General features: G+C 43.7%; 1 pseudogene; it reads left to right on the top strand.

Annotated features, from left to right (window-relative positions):
• Nucleotides 1-19,783, top strand: part of LOC120383529 — a 36,281-nt pseudogene continuing 16,498 nt past the window's right edge.

Below are 19,783 nucleotides of genomic sequence, written 5' to 3'. Positions count from 1 at the left end.
CACCTGTCCCCTCGGATGAGTGCTGCAAACATGGAGGTGAGATGGTTCCGACCTGAGTTGTTATCCTTTGTGCACCTGTACCATGGTGGGAAGGATCAGTTTGATGGGCAGATACCGGAGTATCAGGGAAGGACAGAGCTTTTGAAAGCTGGACTCACAGATGGGAATGTTCCCTTGAGGATTTTCAGTATCAGACACTCTGATGAAGGACAATACCACTGCTTTGTTCAAGACGATACTTCTCATGAAGAAACCATATTGGAACTGCAGGTAGCAGGTCAGTAGTTTGTGACAGTTTTAGCTTTGTGCGGTTTGCAGGCTTTGTTCTTTCCTATTACAACTGTGACTCCCTGGTTGTGATATATTTTACAATAATGCACTCTATGTTACGGAGTGTCGGGGAGTCAGGGCCCTACATGCCTCTTCCTGGGATTCACCGTGACTCTCAGCCAGCCAGTAAATGGACAGTTTATTGGACAATAGGAGCCCAGTCTACAGCAAAGCTTGTAGGCACAACCAGGACCCTTCAATCAAGTCCTTCTGGGGGGTTCAGGGAGCTTAGACCCCAGCTTGGGGTTCCCTGCGTTGCACCACACAGCCCAAACTGAAACTAAAAATTCCTCCAGCAGCTTTCTCCCCCCTCCCCTCTGCTCCTCCTCTCCTTTGTTCAGTCTCCCGGGCAGAAGGTGTCACTTCTCCCAACCCCCCTCCTGGCTCAGGTTACTGCTCAGATAGCTTCCCTCTCATCCCCGATGTAACTCCCAGGCAACATTCCCATGTCAAATCCGCCCTGCTTCCTGCTCCGTCACAATCTAACTTTCCACAAACAGCCACTTTCAAGCTAGGGAAAATATGCTGGAAACTTTCCCAACATCTTATTAAAAACATTTTCAGGATGGCCAAGGCACTTTCTTGCCCAATCTTAATTCACCCCAAAGCAGTCTTTAGTTAAGAGAGAAAAGACTTCTGGACACATATGGCCTTTCAGCTGCTCTGGAATCAGTTCTAGGCTGTGTGGCTAAGGTGGGGCTGACAGACTTTTATGGCTTTCTCATCGGTTCACTGTTGGTTGTTGCTTCGGGGTGTAGTTAAAATCAAATACAGTATTTTTATTTGCTGAGACTGTAAAATGGTGATGGTGGTGGTGGGAGTGACAGATTCTACTCAGGGTACCACCTGGAATCTGGGTTCCCTCTTGCACTGTGACGTTGTGACAAGCTGCAAAGCCCTCCACATTTGCATTCCCACCAACATCCACAGGCAGGGACCACACCTAGCTGTGTGCATAAATGCATCTAGCCAGGCACTCATGAACCAACAATAGTGAGGCTTCAGCCAAAACACCCCCCAGCTTCCCAGCCTAGGATCCTGGAGCTGTACCGTCCTGCCCTCGTCAAAAGCCTGACCAGTAAAGATAATTACAATTACCCAGTTTGCCACTCCCTCAATGTGGAGAGGGATATACACAAAACCTTTGTTAACTGAGCTGAGATTTTTCCCAAACACTTCACACAAACCACACTGGTTTAGGTAAAAAATATATAATAGATTTATTAACGACAGAAAGATAGATTTTCAGTGATCATACGTGATTGCAAACAGATCAAAGTAGATTACTTAGCAAATAAACAAACACATAATCTAAGCCTAATATACTACACAGGATTTGAGTCAAACAGTGTCTCACCCTGTTAGATAGTACAAGCAGTTTGTAGATGTTTCATACAACAGGCAGGGTTTCCTTCTTTCCCACCTGGGATCAGCACTTCCCCAGTTCAAAGTCTGTGCTATTCCAGAGCTATATCCAGATGTTGGGTTGTGGGGAAAGTGAGGCCTGCTGGTGATGTCACTTCCCCCTTTTATAGTTTCTTCCATATGGCAGGAACTCCCTTGTTCAAAGCCAGGTTCCCAGCCAAGTTTGTGGTAAAATACAGGTCCAAACTGGAGTTCAGTATCATGTGATCTAGTCAGATGCCCCTACATGCTTGATGAGTCATGGCAGCCATTATCCATAGGCTGTCTGCAGTGTCCCCCGGTGAGGACAAGACTTTACCATGGCCCACTCTTTTTGCTCATGGGCCATTAGCACTGGCTAGCTTCTTCACTCTTGCACCTGAAAGGCTAGTTGTGGGTGTTACCCAGCATAAGCACATTTGAAATACAGCTGCATAGTCAATATTCATAACTCCAGATTAAAAATTTATGCATACAAATAGGATAACCATACTCAGCAAATCATAACTTTTCCATTGACACCTTACATGACACATCTTGTATAAGATGCAACATAATTATATCATAATCATATTACTATGGTGAATATGGAGTGCAGAGTATCACAGTGGGGAGGGAAAATTATGTATTTACCACTCTTAGATAAGATTTAGGATTTCTCTCCTGCTGCTTTTACACTGCAACAGGGCTGCCCAGAGGATTCAGGGGGCCTGGGACAAAGCGGGGGAGCTGCGGCACTTGTACTGACCCGGTGGCGGTCCGGGTCTTCAGCGGCATTTCGGCGGCAGGGGGCCCTTCAGTCGCTCAGGGTCTTCGGCAGCACTGAAGGGTCCCCTGCTGCCGAAATGCCGCCGAAGACCAGGGCTTGCGGGGCCCCTGTGGGGCCTGGGGCCTGGGGCAAATTGCCCCACTTGCCCCCCCTCCCCCCCCCGGGTGGCCCTGCACAGCAATCATGAAGCTAGTTAGACTTTTTAAATAATAAATATATCTATCCAATGCACTAATGATCAGATTTTCGAAAGTTCAAATCCTATTCAGGTATCTATGTTATCATATCTCCAAAGGTGCTCAGCACTCAGTTGCTCCTATGTTGAAACAAAAATATCTCCCACTCAGTGAAATTATTTTAAATATTTGTTTACGTTTTTTGTGTCCATAAGTATTGGGATTTCAAACATGCCAGAATTTATTTATCCTTTCTACTGACTACCCACATGAATTAGTGCTTTCTAGTATGAATAAGGGATCCACACACTGTCCCTCATCCGTTCTGCTTTATCAATTAATTAATGGAATTGACACCTTTATGTATTTTCCCCTGAGGTCTGGGCTCTGCTCCTCTCATCTCTGTTGAGGGTCACCAGGATGGAGGGATCCGGGTGGTTTGTCGATCAGCTGGTTGGTACCCAGAGCCTGAGGTGCTGTGGAAAGATTTCAATGGACGACATTTACCATCACTCTCTGAAACAAAATCCTCAGGGGATAACAACCTGTTTGAAACAGAAACTGTGATCATTGTGACAGAGCATGCAAACCAAAACTTGTCCTGTTGCATCAGGAACACCGTTCTCAATCAAGAAAAGGAATCAGCAGTTTATATAGCAGGTCAGTTACCATCTAAATCCCACACTGAACTCATCACCACCAGAAACAAAACAAAATATAGGAAAACAAGAACTGAAATGTCTGTGATCGATATTTCATAATCCATACAAACAGAAGATGGGAGGCTGGTATCTTTACAGGGTCGCAATTTAGGCTTATCAAAGTTTTGGATTTCATGTAAATTTAATGCTATGTCTGACTTTCCTGACATTCTAGCACGCACGCGCGTACAGACAGAAACTTCCAACCTTTTGATAAGAAACTTTTACTCAATCCACTAATGCAGTATGTTCCTGCAACCTTAACTCCAGCTTACTGATGATTTTGAATGTGGTAAATTCTGTACTGTGGCTTCTTTGTGATCGTCTCACTCCTGCAACTTATTGTTCATTACTTGTGTGAAATGTCACCTCAGTCATGTGATGTTCTTTCTACTGACTTTCAGTGAGACTTGTGCTCTTTAAGTCACTTTAGTCTGGATCCACAAAGGGACTCATTTTACCCTTGTTTACACACAAAAGTTGCACTGATGAACTATTTAGTTAATCGATGACACTTGCTTGGGTCAACACTCATATAAGTTTCAGAGTGCCCTGTATAGATGTAGCTCCAGTTAATTCCTTACCGACTTCAGCTAAATGGAGGTAGGGCTGTATTAAGCCGAATTATGATTTAAGGTTTTGTGCATCACGTTATTCAAATTGGTGCAACCCTCATATGTTGTCAACTCTTGAACCAATTTAAGAATGGCCACATAAGAGGGTTGCCCCAGTTTCACTGTATCAGAGCACAAACCCTGGGCAGAGAAAGCTTTAGGTACATTTCAAAAATTCTATCCTGGGTGGATGTCTGAATCACTGTGAACACAAGAACAGTAAATGAAGATTAATTAGTTTGCTACAGAATTGTTTGGAGAGATTGTGATTATGATTCCTTCAAATATTTGGGGGGTAATAGTGGATTTTTCAAAAATATTCTAATTAATCTGACAATTTCTGAATGTTGCTGAACACTAAGGATTAAATTCTTTGCTGGTGTAACTCTATTGAAGTCAGTGGGGTTTTATGAGCAGAGAATTTGCCTCTGAATTCTATGGCTTTCTGAATAGCCATGGATCAAATCAGGTCTGTTTTTTCCAGGATAAATCAGTGTTAAATCTGTGTTGATTGGAGTCATATTTAAAATCAGTTTCTGGTATTTTGTGTAGTATAGACATGGCTATTCTTTCACTCTTATCTCAGAGAAATCCTGCTGGGTACTATTTATGTGTTTGTATGGAATAAAAACATCTGATTTTCATCACTGCTTCTAAACAAAGGCAATTTCTGGGTGTGGTTTTTTTTAGATCCATTTTTCCCGAGGGTGAATTCCTGGATGGTGGGTCTCAGTGTGATCCTGGTGGTTTTGTTTGGTTTCATTGGCCTCACTGTTTTTCTCTTTAAAATGAAAGGTAAATATCAGAGGGAGAAATATACTGTATATAAAGGTTTTATTCTAATAAATAAATAAGAGGAATTTTGGAATTTAATATTAAAAGAACGTGTGACCCGCTGATCTTGTCCTAAATAAAGAAGAATTCATGTGAATTTATTAACAGAGAGTAAGGGAAGAGCTGTGTGTGTGTGGCAGGAGGTGGGGGTATTGATAGAGGGTGATGGCAAAGTTGCGGGTGTGAGAATAGGAGGGAGGAGAGTCTTAGGCTATAGAGCCGAACCAAAGAATCAGATCACAGCAGATACATCTATGTTCTGCTCAGTCCTCCATCTCCCCCTCTTCCCAGTTCTCAGGGGCTTATCACTGTCTCTGTCCTGCTTGAGAGAAGGTTCTGCAAAACCTAGCCTGTCATATTTGTACTTCGAAGATCTTTTTTGTTAACAAAGTGTCGTTCACCTCGATATTACAGTGCTAGGCCCAATAGAAATGCCCCTGTGGTGAATCAGTAAATAAACACATTTCTTCTTCAGTTAGGAAAAAAAATCATATCAACTGTCACATAACTCAGACACAGCTGTCCATGCTCAGGGGCTCTGGGTTCACTTCGCCCATAAAGAATATCTGCCCAAATTCCAAATAAATTGGACTTGTCCCTCCATGCTCCTAATGAATTTTGTACCTATAGGATGTTGTCTTTTAACTCTGTTTCATGAAGCAGGGAGAGGAAAATAATTGATATTTATTTCTGTATTTTTAAGGGAAACTTACTGAAGAAGTTGGTAAGTTTCAATTTCCCTTTTTCCACAAATACAAATGTTGACTAGTCACACAATTGTATACAGACGTGTTGGTTTCTTTGATTTATTTGTATTTCTCTGTGTTTGCTGGGCTGGGGAGGGTTGATGTGTGTGTAATAGGCTGGACCATTTTAGGGCCAGATTGGATGTTTCCAGAGAACCCTCCCCCTTTAAAAGTCCTTCCAATTAGGGGGTGAGGTTGGCATAGCTACATGTCTGAGGGTGTAAGTTTTCAGTGCAGACCAGCCCTCAGTCTCAGAGTCTTTCAGAAGAATCTAGAGATGTCTGGCTTGTCAATGAAGGTGTGATGAAGTGGGAATCTTCTTCAATGTTTTTATGAATTCTATGTATGCCTCAGTTTCCTCTAAGTGTAACATTATTACCCAGTGGGTAGAAAAGGACTGTTTGCTCTTAGGCTAAGAGACATCAGTATTGGTGTTATGGGCCTTAGTCCCCATATCAGTGGAGCATCTGAAAAGACAGTGGCAAATCCAGTCACCAGATATTGACCCCTAGCAACCAACCACCCAGAGGGAGATGGATTCCCCCACATCTAAGCAGGGAAGCTGAGCAACATTCCCCAGCTCAAGAACAAAGGACTGGAGAGGTGTGAGACGGGGGATAAGAGCTGGCTGCTGGAAGGAGTCAGGGCTCTAATCTGGACTCTGAATAAGGAGGTCGGATGGAGAAACAAACAGAGCTTGAACACTGGGGTTCACTACAGAATCTGGGCTCTGGGCTGACCAGAATGGTGTATGTTTTAACCTTCAGTTCTCTATGACAACCTATGCTGTGTCCAGTTGACTAATACAGCTGACTGTTTTGACAATGCTCTTTGAGTGCCACTGCAAACGCTTGGTGAGATGCGTTTATCCCTGAAGGGTGTAAAAGTCTCTATCGGGAGTATCTCAGTTGGACTCACCGAACAGAGCTCAGAGTGCAAAGCAGGAGTGCTGAAGGCTGATAGGTCCAATCTAAGGAAGTGGTGAAGCCGTGTGGCTTACCCAGGAGGAAGAGAGAATCTGGCAGACTGAAGAGCCTAGAACCTGTTGCAAAGTTGGGGGTGTAACACGAATCAAGTGAGTTCGTGACAGAAGTTTCAGTACAGCTAGATCCCAAACAAGGTTTATCTTCAACTACTCCCTGCTGCAGTCAGCTTGTACCTCATGTGAAGGACCCTCGTCAGTGGCGTAGAGGTTCACAAGTTGTCTTCCAGCGACTCTGTTGCAAGAATCAGCTACCTCTGAGTTCCAGCAGCCCACCCCCTTCCTGTGACAAACTCTCCCTTTTAAGATCATTTCCTCCAAGTGGAGTAGGCCCTGCAGGATGCCTGTTTAATGCCAGTTGAGCCCCAAGCAGTTTTTGTCTTTTCCTGACTGGGATGGGGATGTGCCCCAGGACAGGGTGTGATGATCTAGTTTCATAAAATTTGGGGTAAGTCTAAATTAGATAAACTTCACTCTAAAATGTTATTTGGGGTGGTGGGGAAGCAATAGAAAAGAGGAAATTGAATAGAAATAATCACCCGGCTTTAACTTTGATGATAAAGAGAAACAACACATGAGGGAAGGAAAGCTCATAATAAACATTTATATGTATTTCTGTTTATGTTTTAGGGAAACAAGAAATTGGTAAGTGTCATTTTCCTTCCTCTGAGAAGAAAGTTTTTGTACAAAATTGGATCCTCATGTGGGAGTGTAATCGAGTTATTGATCACAGGCTCTGACTTTTCTTTTTGCCGGTGATTGCTCCATCCCCACTCTGCCCTCTCCCCCGAGGCCTTGCCCCCACTCTGCCCCTCCCCCACGGTTCCCTCCCCTGAAGGCCTCCCATCAGCTACTCTCTGCCCACTCCTCTGAGGGCCCCCTGCCCACTGCTCACTCCTCTCCACCCTCTCCCCCAAGCGCCCCTCACCTGCCACTTGCTGCAGAGGGCAGAGACAAGTGAGTGGTGGGGGCTTCGGGGGAAGAGGCGAAGGGGGGAAGGAAGGGGTGAAGTACAGGTGGTGCCACAGTCCCAGGGTGCTGAGCCAGCCCCGGGGCCCATCCCCAAACAGCTGGTGCAGTGAGATAGGGGAACCCGGGTCCACCCACTACAACGGTCTCTGATCCAGCACCCTAGAAGGGTCAACAGTGTCTGGCCCCCAAAGATACCGTCCAAATAACCCTCCCTGGGTCACTTCCTATCAGCTGCTGGGCTTCCCCAGCTTCAGGTCCCAGATAAGGTGAAAAGAAAAAGAAAAGGCACCAAACCATCAGCCCCAACCGGGTATAAGGGAGCAGTGAGTCCCTCAGGGAGTCTGCTCCAGTGCCCTTGTCAGTAACCTTCAGGGTAGGTCTGTCCTCCTCCCGTTCCTCTCCCTTCTCAGCTGGGTTGCTCCCTTTTCAGCCCTTTCTCCAGTTGGAGCATGATCTGCAGGGCTGGAGGGGTGGGGTTACCTGGCACAGTACTGTTCTTTCACCCTGTCACATGCAGTGTGGTGTTTGGTAGCCCCTCACACACCGTCCCCCTCAGATGTTGGGCTGTGCTGTCCTGGGGCTGGTTTGTGTCCCCACCATCCTGTGATAAGTCCACATATATAGTTTTCATGCCTGAACGATGTACCAGTTGAAAGCTCTATTGCTGCATTGAGACATGCCGCTGCATAATGTCTGGGTTATGGCCTGTCATTGACTTCAGCCAGTGGAGCGGTGCATGGTCAGTCACTAGGTGGGAGGGCTGCCCCCACATGTAATAGCACAGGGCATCAATGGCTTGTTTCACCTCTGGGGCCTCCTTTCAATGACTTATTAGGCTACCTCATGTAGGAATAACTTCCTGCTGAGATAGAGAACAGGGTGTTCTTCTCTGAATTCCTAAGATAGCACTGCTCCAAGTCTGACATCAGGCACATCTGTTTGGAGAATAAAGGGCTTTGAGAAGGCTGAGTGGAATATTACTGGCTCCTGGATCAACAGGTCTTGTAGTGCCCTAAATGCCTTGTCACAGCTTTTGGTTCAGTGGATCCTTTTGGGTGCAGTGTCCTTAACCAGGTCTGTCAAAGGGGCAGCCATGGTAACGGAGTTTGGGATGAACTGTCAGTAGTATCCCGCAGGCCACTAGGGCTTGGACTTTCCCACCAAAGATCATAGCTCTCCCTCCCACCCTTCCCCACACCACAGTATACCCTAGATAAGTGACTTCTTGGGTGGCCAGCTGACACTTGGTTGGGTTGGCCCTCAAACCTGCCTCTTTGGGAGCCCAAAATACCACAGTAACGTGCTTCATATATTCAGCCAAGATCTCACTGTAGATGATGATATAATCAATGTAGGTGGCTGCGTAGGACCCATGTGACCATAGCACTCTGTCCATCAGCCACTGGAGAGTGGCCGGTGTCCCCATGAAGTCCAAAGGGCATGGTTTTAAACTGGTGTATTCCATCACAGGCAGCTTGTTTAATTGTTGTGGAGTTGTTTCCTTTTTAATTTACCCTTTTTATTTATTTATTTTTGCATTATTAAATCTGTTTTTGTTTCTTTGCTTTCTTGTTTTTTATGATTATTTTCATGAGGGGGGATATAACTTTATAAATATGTGGAAAAACTAATCTGGATAAATTCCACACAAAAAGCTTATTTGATTAATTGGCAAGAAATAGAGTAATTGGGTTTGTTTAGTCTGGAGAAGAGAAGGCTGAGGGGGACATGGTAACAGTTTTCAAGGATATGAAAGGTTGTTCCAAGGAGGAGAGAGAAAAATTGTTCTTCTTAACCTCTGAGGGTAGGACAAGAATCAATGAGCTTAAATTGCAGCAAGGGCGGTTTAGGTTGGCCATTAGGAAAAACTTTCTAACAGGCAGGGTGGTTAAGCACTGAAATAAATTGCCCAGGGAGGATATAGAATCTCCATCACTGGAGATTTTTAAGATCAGGTTACACAAACACTTGTCAGAGGTGGTCTAGATAATACTTAGTCCTGCCACGAGTGCAGGGGATTAGACTTTCAGTCCTATGATGCTATAATTCTAATAGAATCACAGAGTTTACAACCAGAAGGGACGACCAGATCATCTAGTCTGACTTCCTTAAGAGGAAACTGAACAGAAATAGTTTCTAAGCCTTAATTATCGTATTGATGATAATGAGAAATAAAACATAAGAAAAGGGAAACAACAAAAATATGTGTATTTCTGTTTAATTTTTAGGCAAACGAGATATAGAAATTGGTAAGTGTCATTATCCTTTGTCAGACAAGATTTATTTTTTTGTGTATGAAATTGGATCCTGATGTGGGAGTTGGTTTAATTCTTGTAGAGTTGTTCCCTTTTCAATTTAACTTTTACAATTCTGATGTAATATTTAACCTGTTTTTGTTTGTGTTTGCTTTTTTCATTATTTTGTTTTTGATTGGGGGAATACAGTAACTTGATAAAATTTGGGGAAACACTAAATTACATAGATTTCAAACCAAAATTTAATTTAAAAAACTGATAAGCAATATAGTCACAGAGTTTAAGACCAGAAGGGACCACTGGTCCCTCTCTTGTCTGATGTCCTGAAGGGGTTGATTTCTCTCAGCCTTCACTATGTACTGATGAAAAATAGAAATAAAACATAAGAAAATGGAAATGCCTAACAAAAATATATATTTATTTCTCTTTTACTTTTTAGACAAACGAGATAAAGAAATAAGTAAGTGTCATTACCTTCCTCTGACAAGAATTTTTTTCTATCAATTTGGATCCTCATGTGGGAGTTTGTTTAATTGTGATGGAGGTGTTTGTTTTCAAATTAACTTTTTAAATTGTTGCAATATGAAATCTTTTGTTTGCTTGCTTTTTTATTATTGCTATAATTCCTTTTGGTGTTATAAGCGTTCGTTTTGTAATGTAACCTTAATAAATGTGGGGAAAGACTAAACTGGATGAATTTCACAGCAGAAGCTAATGTAAAAAATGGATAAGCCAAAGCGTCATAGAGTCACAGAGTTTAAGACCAGAAGGGATGACCGGATCTTCTATTGTGACCTCCTTAAAAGGAGATTGAATAGAAATAATAATCACTCAGCCTTAATTTTCATATTGATAAGAACATAAGAACGACCATACTGGGTCAGACCAAAGGTCCATCTGGCTCAGTATCCTGTCTTCCGACAGTGGCCAATGCCAAATGCCCCTGAAGGAATGAATAGAACAGATAATCATCAAGTGATCCATCCCTTTTCACCCATTCCAGCTTCCGGCAAACAGAGGCTAGAGACACCATCCCTACCCATTCTGGCTAATAGCCATTGATGGACCTATCCTTAATGAATCTAGTTCTTTTTTGAACCTTGTTATAGTCTTGGCCTTCACAACATCCTCTGGCAAGGAGTTCCAGATGTTGACTGTGCGTTGTGTGAAAAAATACTTCCTTTTGTTTGTTTTAAACTGTTGCTTACTAATTTCATTTGGCAACCCCTAGTTCTTGTGCTATAAGAAGGTATAAATAACACGTCCTTATTTACTTTCTCCACACCTGTCATGATTTTAAAGACCTCTGTCATATCCCCCCTTAGGCCTGGTCTACACTGGGTGGGGGGTCGAACTAAGGTACGCAACTTCAGCTACGCGAATAGTGTAGCTGAAGTCGAACTACCTTAGTTCGAACTACTTACCTGTCCTCACGGCGCGGGATCGAAGTCCACGGCTCCCCCGTCGACTCCGCCACCGCCGTTCGCAGTGGTGGTGTTCTGGAGTCGACGGGAGCGCATTCGGGGTTTGATATATTGCGTCTAGATGAGACGTGATATATCGAACTCTGAGAAGTCGATTGCTACCCGCCGATCCGGCGGGTAGTATGGACGTACCCTTAGTCATCTCTTTTCCACGCTGAAAAGTCCCAGTCTTATTAACCTCTCCTCATATGGCAGCCGTTCCATACCCCTCATCATTTTTGTTGCCCTTTTCTGAACCTTTTCCAATTCCAATATTTTTTTTTTGAGATGGGGCGACCAGGTCTGCACACAGTATTGAAGATGTGGGCGTACCATGGATTTATATAGACACAGTATTATATTTTCTGTCTTATCCTTTCTATCCCTTTCCAAATGATTCCCAACATTCTGTTTGCTTTTTTGACTGCTGCTGCACATTGAGTGGGTGTTTTCAGAGAACTATCCACAATGACTCCAAGATCTTTCTTGAGTGGTAACAGCTAATTTAGACCCCATCATTTTATATGTACACTTGGGATTACGTTTTCCAATGTGCATCACTTTGCATTTATCAACACTGAATTTCATCTGCCATTTGTTGCTCCATCACCCAATTTTGAGAGATCCTTTTGTAGCTTTTTGCAGTCTTCCTGGGACTTAACTATCTTGAGTAGTTTTGTATCATCTGCAAATTTTGCCACCTCACTGTTTACTCCTTTTTCCAGATCATTTATTAATATGTTGAATAGAACTAGTTCCAGAACAGACGCCTGGGGGCACCACTATATTTACCTCTCTTCATTCTGAAAACTGACCATTTATTCCTACCCTTTGTTTCCTATCTTTTAACCAGTTACCAATCGATGAGAGGACCTTCCCTCTTATTCCATGACAGCTTACTTTGCGTAAGAGCCTTTGGCGAGGGAGCTTCTCAAAGGCTTTCTGAAAATCTAAATACACTATATTTTATATATATCCCCCTCAAAGAATTCTAGTAGATTGGTGAGGCATGATTTCCCTTTATAAAAATCATGTTGACTCTTCTCCAACAAATTATGTTAATCTATGTGTCTGACAGTTTTGTTCTTTACTATAGTTTCAACCAGTTTCCCCAGTACTGAAGTCAGGTTTACTGGCCTGTAATTGCCATCAGGGGCGGCTCTAGAAATTCCGCCGCCCCAAGCAGGGCGGCGCGCTGCGCCGCTCGCGCCGCCCTTCCCCGGTCCCGCGGCCGGGGCAGAAGTGGCTGTGGACGGTCCCGTGGTTCCGCGGCTCCGGTGGAGCATCCGCAGCTATGCCTGCAGGAGCTCCGTCTGAGTCGCGGGACCAGCGCACCCGCCGCAGTCATGCCTGCGGGAGCTCAAGCGGAGTCGCGGGAAGAGGGGACCCTCCGCAGTCATGCCTGCGGCAGGTCCGCTCCTCCCAGGGCTCCGGTGGACCTCCCGCAGGCATGACTGCGGAAGGTCTGCCGGAGCCAAATGCCGCCCTGCCAGGACAATGCCGCCCCACGCGCCTGCTTGGCGCGCTGGGGTCTGGAGCCGGCCCTGATTGCCATGGTCACCTCTGGAGCCCTTTTCAAAAATTGGCGTCACATTAGCTATCCTCTAGTCATTTGGTACAGAAGCTGATTTAAATGATAAGTTACAGACTACAGTTAGAAGTCCTGCAATTTTACATTTGAGTTCCTTCAGAACTCTTGGGTGAATGCCATCTGGTCCTCACGACTTATTACTGTTTAGTTTATCAATTTGTTCCAAAACCTTCTCTAATGACACCTCAATCTGGGACAGTTCCTCAGATTTGTCACCTAAAAAGCAAGGTTCAAGTTTGGGAATTTCCCTCACATCCTCAGCCATGAAGACCGATGGAAAGAATTAATTTAGTTTCTCCGCAGTGGCCTTATCCTCCCTGAGTGCTCTTTTAGCATCTCAATCGTCCAGTGGCCCCACTGGTTATTTAGCAGGCTTCCTGCTTCTGATGTACTTAAAAAAATAGCTATTACTTTTTGAGTCTTTGTCTAGCTGTTCTTCAAATTCCTTTTTGGCCTTTCTACTTATATTTTTACACTTCACTTGCCTGAGTTTTTGCTCCTTTCTATTTTCCTCACTGGGATTTAATTTCCACTTTTTAGCGGATGCCTTTTTGCCTCTCACTGCTTCTCTTTGTTGTTTAGCCACAGTGGCTCTTCTTTGGTTCTCTTACTATGTTTTTTAATTTGGGGTATATATTTAAACTGACCCTCTATTATGGTGTCTTTAAAAAGTTTCCATGCAGCTTGCAGGGATTTTACTTTTGGTGCTCTACCTTTTAATGTCTGTTTAACTAACCTCCTCATATTTATGTAGTTCCCCTTTCTGAAATTAAATGCTACAGTGCTGGGCTGCTGTGGTGTTTTCCCTGCCACAGGGATGTTAAATTTAATTATATTATGGTCACTGTTACCAAGCGGTCCAGCTATATTCACCTCTTGGACCAGATCCTGTGTTCCACTTAGGACTAAATCAAGAATTGCCTCTCCTCTTGTGGGTTCCACGACTAGTTGCTCCAAGAAGCAGTCATTTAAGGTGTCAAGAAACTTTATCTATGCATCCCATCCTGAGGTGAAATGTACCCAGTCAATTTGGGGATAGGTGAAATCCCCCATTATTATTGAGTATTTTATTTTAATATTCTCTCTAATCTCCCTGAGCATTTCACTGTCACTCACCATCCTTGTCAGGTGGTTGGTAATATACTATCCCTACTGCTATATTCTTATTATTAGAGCATGGAATTTACTATCCACAGAAATTCTATGGTAACATTTGGTTCTTTTAAGATTTTTACTTCATTCGATTCTACTCTTTCTTTCGTGCATAGTGCTACTCCCCCACCAGCACGACTTGTTCTGTCCTTCCGACATATTTTGTACCCTGGTATTACTGTGTCCCACTGATTATCTTCATTCCACCAAGTTTCTGTGATGCCTGTTGTATCAATATCCTCATTTAATATGAGGCATTCTAGTTCATCCATCTTATTATTTAGACTTTTAGCATTGGTATATAAGCCCTTTAAAAACTTGTCACTTTTTAGCTGTCTCCCATTACATGATGTAATTGAATCAGACTGTTTTTCATTTGACTGTTTCTCATCAGATCCTACCTGTATTTTATCATCTTCCATCCTCTCCTCCTTCGCACCAGGCAGGCAACTCACCATGCGTTTCTCCCGGTCATCACAAAACCAGCTATCTGTGTCTCTAATGATCAAATCGCCCATTACTAATGCCTGTCTCTTCCTAACAACTGAAATTCTGTCCCCCGGAGAGGTATCCTCAGTGCGAGACGATACCACATCATCATCTGGAAGGAGGATCCCAACTATCATCATAAAGAGAAATAAAACATAAGAAAAGGGAAACTCCTAACAAACAATATGTGTATTTCTGTTTAATTTTCAGGCAAAAGAGATACAGAAATTGGTAAGTGTCATTATCCTTCCTCTGACAAGAAAAATTTTATACCAAATTGGATCCTCATGTGGGAGTTTGTTTAATTGGTGTGGAGCTGTGTGCTTTTAAATTTAACTTTTACAATTTTGTTACAATTCAAACCTCTTTTTTTGTTTGTTTGCTTACTTGCTTTTTATTATTATTCTTTTGTGGGGAGTATTGTAATTTAATAAAATGTAAGGAAAGACAAAACTGGATAAATTTCCCATGAAAAGCTAATTTGAGAAATTAATAATCAATACAGTCATAGAGTCACAGAAGGGACTACAGGATCCTCTAGTCTGACATTCTGAGGCGAGTTTGATGTCTCTCAGCCTTCACAGTCATATTGATGATAAAGAGAAATAAAACATACGAAAAGGGAAACGCGTAACAAAAATATGTATTTATTTCTCTTTCATTTTTAGACCTACGAGATAAAGAAATACGTAAGTGTCATTATCCTTCCTCTGACAAGAAATTTTTTGTTACAAAATAGGATCCTCCTGTGGCAGTTTGTTTAATTCTGGCGGACATATTTGTTTTCAAATGTAACTTTTAAAGTTGTTGCAATAGAAAACCTTTCTTTGTTTTGTTTACTTGTTGCTTTATTAATTAATTATTATTATTATTCTCTTTTGGGAGGGTGGGAGGTTGTTTTCTAATTTAACTTTATAATATGTGGGGAAAGACCAAAGTGGATACATTTCACACCAAAAGCTAATTTGAAAAACTGAGAAGCAACTGAGTCAGAGAGTCACAAATTTTAAGGCCAGAAAGGACCACTGGATCCTCTCACCTGACTGTCCTGAACAGGAGGTTAAATAGAAATAATCTCTCAGCCTTAAAATTAGTATTGATGATAAAGAGAAATAAAATATAGGAAGAGGGAAACTTCTAACAAACAATATGTGTATTTTGCTTAATTTTTAGACAAACGAGATATAGAAATTGGTAAGAGTCATTATCCTTCTTCTGAGAATAATTTTTTGTGAACCAAATTGGCTCCTCATGTGGGAGCTTGTTTAATTGTTGTCGAGTTGTTTGCTTTTAAATTTAACTTTTAGAATTCTTTGGCAATATTTAATCTGTTTTTGTTTGTTTGTGTACTTGCTTTTAGTTATTATTGTGGGTTTTTTTGGTTAGGGGTTTAGTGTATCTTCATGAGGGGAACACTAAATTGGATAGATTTCATACCAAAATTTAATTTGAAAAACTGATAAGCAATAGAATTACAGACTTAAAGACCAGAAGGGACCCCTGAATTCTCTTCTCTGATGTCATGAAAAGGAGGTTGATTTCTCTCAGCCTTTGCAGTCATATGCATGAAAAATAGAAATAAAATGTAAGAAAATGGAAAGCCCTTACAAAAATATATCTTTATGTCTCTTTCATTTTTAGACCTACGAGATAAAGAAATAAGTAAGTGTCATTATCCTTCCTCTCACAAGAAACATTTTGTAGCAGTCTGGATCCTCATGTGGGAGTTTTCTTAATTGTGCTAGAGTTGTTTTCTTTTTAATTTAACTTTTAAAAACTGTTGCAGTAGGAAACCTTTTTTCATTTCTTTGCTAGCTTGCTTTTTTCTTATTTTTATTATAATCTTTTGGGAGGGTGTATGGGGTTTGTTTTGTAATGTAAGTTTATAAAATGTGGGGAAAGACTAAACTGGATGAATTTCCCAGCAAAAGCTAATTTGAAAGACGGATAAGCAATAGAGTCACAGAGTTTATGACCAGAAGGGATGACCAGATCCTCTAGTCCAGTGGTCCCCAAACAGTGGGGCAGGTCCCCTAGGGGTATGTGGAGGAATGTTCAGGGGTGTGAGCACAGCAGAGCCCTGGCCAGCCCCTATGGGGGGAAGGGAGGGAGCGCCACCCAGCCCCGCTCTGCTCCCACCCCAGCTCCAACCCCAGCAGCAGCTTCACTCTGTCCTTTGCTCCATCCCCAGCCCAGTGCTCTGCCCTCATTCCCCCCTGCCCCCAGGCCAGCTCCACCTCTATTCCCAGCTCTTTTCTTATCCCCAGTTCTTTGCCCAGCTCCGCTTTCAGCCCAAGCTCCTCTGCTGAGCCAACTGTGCAGTAATGGGGTGGGGGAGGTCAAACACTGATTCCATTACTGGTAATGGGGGGGTGGGGGCAACAGGAAAAGTTTTGGCACCACTGGTCTAGTCTGACCTCCTTAATCGGCGACTGAATAAAAATAATCTCTGCGTCTTAACTATTGTAGTGATGATAAAGAGAAATAAAATATAAGAAAAGAGAAAGTCCAAAAAACAATATTTGTATATCTGTTTAATTTTTAGGCAGACTACATACAGAAATTGGTAAGTGCCATTATCCTTCCTCTGACAGGAAATATTTTGGGATTCTCATGTGGGAGCTAGTTTAATTGTTGTAGAGTTGTTCGCTTATAAATTCAACTATTACAATATTGCTGCAATATAACACCTCTTTTTGTTTGTTTTCTTGCCGTTTATTACTATTCTTTTTTGGAGGGTTTACTGTAATTCTGCAAAATGTGGGAAAGTGCTAAACTGGACAGATTTCCCACCAAAAGCTAATTTGAAAAACTGATAAGCATTAGAGCCATGGAGTCACAGAGTTTAAGATCAGAAGGTACCACTGGATCCTCTCGTCTGACATCCTGAAGAGGAGGTTGATTTCTCTCAGCCTTCACTGTCATATAGATGATAAAGAGAAATGAAACATAAGAAAAGGGAAATGCCTAACAAAGTATATATTTATTTCTCTTTAATTTTTAGACAAACACTATAACGAAATAAGTAAGTGTCATTATCCTTCCTCGGAAAAGAAACGTTTTGTATTATTTTGGAGTCTCATGTGATTGTTTGTTTAATTGTGGTGGAGTTGTTTGCTTTTAAATTTAATTTCTAAAGTTGTTTCAATAAGAAACTTGTTTTTGTTTATTTGCTTTTTATTAATTATTATTATTATTATTCTTTGGGGAGGCTGGGGGTTGTTTTTTAATGTAACTTTATAAAATGTGGGGAAAGGCTAAACTGGATGAATTTCACACCAAAAGCTAATTTGAAAAATTGATAAGCAATACAGTAGTAAAGTAGGTAGTGGCCAAGAAAATATGGCACAGTAGGATTTGTGGGAAGGCACTGGAGGACTATCAGCTCCTGAGATGGTTAACCCCACACCACATTGCAAAGTGGGCAGGTAACCAACCTGAATGAAAGTGGTACCTGGGCTACAGCCTATACTCAAAGTCTTGCCAGCCAGCCTGGGTGTAAAGCACCAACAAACTTGAATCAGAGTTTTTGTGCTTGCACAATAAACAGATTGGGGCAAAGCCAGGTAAGACCCTGGGCTAACTCTGCAGTAAGATCCACCCTGGGAGAGAGACACACATGCAACCCAGTGGAGGTTCTGATGAACTTACAACTTTCTTTTTCCCTCAGTGTATTAGTTTGTATAATATTGACTCATGCAATACTTGTTCAGATCCACTCTCATCTCTAATTATGTGGTTGTTTTTAGGGTGGAGAAGATCTGTGGCACCTATAGAAGACGGTAACTAAAGATAATATTTTATCAATGTCCAAATATCAGTCCCTATGAGGCAATGTGCCTCTCTTTCCTTGAATGTGGGAGTGGATGTGATAGTACAGGGCAGACCTCCCCAGCACCCTGCATTTCATAGCGCATCACAAGGTGAGACGGGGTTTGTGCCTATGTCCTACCACAGCATACTGAACCTACATCATATTGCACCTACTCTTCCTGGCCCTCCACTGCCCACATGTGCCCTGCACCCTGCAGAGATCTGTGACAGCAGCTCCAGTGGGATATGCACTTCCACAGCCACTTCTCCAGGAGGAGTTTGTTTTATCTCCCTGCGCTGATGGCCGATCTCCAATTTCTCTCTGTTTCTTCCTTTATCTTCAGGGCTGCCCAGAGGATTCAGGGGGCCTGTGGTCTTCGGCGGCGGGGGGCCTCCGCTTCGGCGGTAATTCGGTGGTGGGGGGTCCTTCCGCTCAGGGACCCGCTGCCAAAATGCCCCGAAGACCCGCAGCAGGGGCCCCCCACCATCGAAGTGCTGGGTCTTCAGCGGTAATTCGGTGGTGGGGGGTCCTTCTGCCCCAGAGTGGAAGGACCCCCCGCCACCGAATTGCTGATGATGACCCGCAGCGGAAGAAGCTCTGGGGGCCCAGGCCCCACGAGAGTTTTCCGGGGCCCCCGGAGCAAGTGAGGGACCCCGCTCCACGGGACCCAAAAAACTCTCATGGGGACCCCTGCGGGGCCCGGGTCCTGGGGCAAATTGCCCCACTTGCCCCCCCTCTTTGGGTGGCCCTGTTCATCTTTTCCCCTCTGAAGAAAGCCAGGAGCTCTGCAATGGCCCCACGCTGATGGGGTGAGCAGGGACTGCGTCTGTGCACGACCCTTGCTCCAGTCTCAAGCAGAAGGCTCACAGACAGGGGCTCTTCTGGCTCCATTATACATATCTGGGAGCTCCTGTGATCAGAGCTGTGAGCTTGTCTCTTTTCTCCTGTCTCCATCCACCATGATCTCAGCATTCTCCTGTCTCTGGTAAATCACTTTAGCCTCCCCATCACTAGCACGACCCTCTCCCTCTTTTCACCAGTCACCTATGCTACACCTCCCCCTCCCCCAGTGGCAAATTAGCCACTTGGCCAATGGGGCCTGTGCCCAGGGGCCCTGGCAATTGGGTGGCCCATGAAAAATGGGTGCCTCCGTGCCCCAACCAGCTCTGCCCGCCTGGCACTCCTGCCAGACAGTGGGGTCAGGGCTCAGGGGCTTGCCGGGCTTGCCTCACTCCACCTGCCCAGCACTCCAGCCGGGGAATGGGGTCAGGGTGTGGGGGCTTGCCCCCCTCTTCAGCTGGAGCACCAGGTGGACAGAGCGGGGAGGCACTCGTGCCTGACCCCATTTCCCCAGCAGAAGAGCTAGGGGGTGGAGGGACTGCAGGGAGCAGGAGTGGGGAGGGGTCCCCACTTGCTCTGGCCCAGGGCCCCACAAAACCCTAATCTGCCCCTGCTCCCCCCGACACTTGTAGCTTCTGCCTCATTCCACCA

Source organism: Mauremys reevesii, linkage group 15, assembly GCF_016161935.1.
Source record: "Mauremys reevesii isolate NIE-2019 linkage group 15, ASM1616193v1, whole genome shotgun sequence".
Taxonomy (NCBI): domain Eukaryota; kingdom Metazoa; phylum Chordata; order Testudines; family Geoemydidae; genus Mauremys; species Mauremys reevesii.
This window is presented reverse-complemented; position numbering and strand designations above follow the sequence as displayed.